General features: G+C 39.8%; 1 long non-coding RNA gene across 1 annotated transcript; it reads left to right on the top strand.

Annotated features, from left to right (window-relative positions):
- Positions 1 to 364: 364 nt before the first annotated feature.
- Positions 365 to 1,970, top strand: LOC109488020. The gene is made up of 3 exons (XR_002141303.1): positions 365 to 541; positions 1,383 to 1,492; positions 1,697 to 1,970. It is a non-coding gene; the product is annotated as an uncharacterized LOC109488020 (long non-coding RNA).
- The last annotated feature ends 149 nt before the right edge of the window (positions 1,971 to 2,119 follow it).

Genomic DNA, 2,119 nt, shown 5'->3' on the forward strand with positions numbered 1-2,119 from the left:
ATCAAATGCATCCTGAAATCATGTGCGTAATTCGCACCAATTCAGATAAAAATTTAAAACATTTAGCATAGAAATAATGTACTAATTGATAAGTAAACTACGCCACATCAAACCCTGTGTTTTGCATATTGAGTCATTGTCTCGTTACCCCATTTTTTTCACCGCGGTATATTTTTGCTGCAAGTGATCAGGTAAAGAATAGTGGTAGAATTTAAAATAGCTAAAGCTACTTTGTGTTTAGCTATTTCATGTGTGAGCGTAGAACTGGGAGCCATTATCCTTAGTTGTAAAAATCGCAACTTGCTAAATTCTATATACTGTATTTTTAAATGCAGAGCCTAAACTATTGCTTCTATGGTGGTGCAATAGACCTCATTCCAGATACATGATTCTATTCTCGCGAGAGCGTATCCTTGGCGTGACCGCGCGTGACCTCGCACGAAAACGAGACCGCCGTTGGGTCACTCCCGGTCAGGTTTCCCATTGAGGCGGCCTAACAATGGAGCCTTCCACAGTCGATAGCGATACTCCAACTTCAACGGTGAGTTTTGCCCGTCCAGTGTAAAATATTGCCGGAATTACTGCTTTCACGGGTAGAGAATGTTGTTGTGGGCATGTGGGATCGATTTCGGCGGGTAGAAATGCATGTTTCTTCCGATTTTGAACAGTTTGGACGGGCGGCATTGTAGCGTATACGTATGTGATGCACTTTGTTTACATGCTACGTACGCAGCAAACTCATATAATATGGAGAAAAATATCGAGCTTAGCCGGGTATATAGCCACAAAAACCTAAAAATGTTGGCCCTGGAGTCTTGTGGGTGGAAATTTATGGAGTGTTCGGCGATTTCTCCGTAGATTTATCGATTATAGCGTCTAATGTCCGGCCGTACGTAGAGTGAAACTTTCGTAACTTGGGGAGGGGGTCCCCCGTTTATTATTATTATTTGTCGATGGGACTTTACTAGAATAGAACGGTAGAAAAACATAACTTACCTGTGTGAGATCCTGTTGGGTAGAAATACGTCTCTTGAACGAAATTTTGGCGGTCGCCCTGAAGATTCATCGATTACAACGTCAAAGCGCCCAGCCTAGTTTTTAGTCACTCACGCAGTGTGGGAGAGGCGGGGCATGTGTTTTTCTAAACGTCCTACGTTTTTGGAGACGGGGATTTTCCAATGTTTACAATATTATAAGAACATCATAAACAGTGTCTGGATGAGATCCTGGCTTCGGGTGGTTCATGTTCTCATTTCTTTATTTATATCTATGTCTTTGTCTAAAACCTTAAACTTTACTCACAAATAATATTCTTCTTATTAATCTGGCATTGCTAAAAAAATATAACTGTTAATGAAAATTTCCATATTGTATGATTCCAGGTGCAGCACCCGTCCTTCACTCCTGGGTGAAGCAGAAACCAGAGAGACCAGCTCCAAAGAAGAGATGTTCTCCCACCAAGAAAAAGAAAGGAGCTTGTGGACTTAACAAAGTAAATGTTGCATGTCAACTACAATGTACATAGTTTGAATTTTATTCCATAAAGTTTTGTATCAGTAATGTCCGCATAATTTTCTTTTCGGATGCTAATAAAAACATACTTGGATTGCTTCACATGGTATTTTACTTCTTGTAAAGTAACACTTCATATTGTTGCACTCAAACATTGTCATTGCATTTTTGACTGACTTTAAAGATTGATGAACCTGAGGACTCCTCCGCTTGTTGTTCGGATCCTGGTCTCGACACCAACATGGCTATACTTCAACCTGACCTGGCAACATCCCCATCACCGACTGCACTGCCATCACAGACCACATCTTCACCATGCTTACCTGACAAACTTTTTACCACCACTTGTACAGAACTACTGAAACTGTCATGTTTATTGAAGTGGCATTGTATTTACATGTGTCTGAAGGTTACAAGAACATGTACATGTTTTTTCACAAATAAAAAAATGATGAGAAGCAACTTCAAGGAAGTGTTCCTAACTTACATGTATTTTGGAATTTTGGGTACTCTCATGTATGTAATCTACTCATACATGATCTAGTGAAAAAAATGAATCATGGCTACATGTTTCAATGAGAAGCAAATGGTGGAAAACCAACTTAAA

This window comes from Branchiostoma belcheri, unplaced genomic scaffold (assembly GCF_001625305.1).
Source record: "Branchiostoma belcheri isolate BF01 breed outbred unplaced genomic scaffold, Haploidv18h27 scaffold1, whole genome shotgun sequence".
Taxonomy (NCBI): domain Eukaryota; kingdom Metazoa; phylum Chordata; class Leptocardii; order Amphioxiformes; family Branchiostomatidae; genus Branchiostoma; species Branchiostoma belcheri.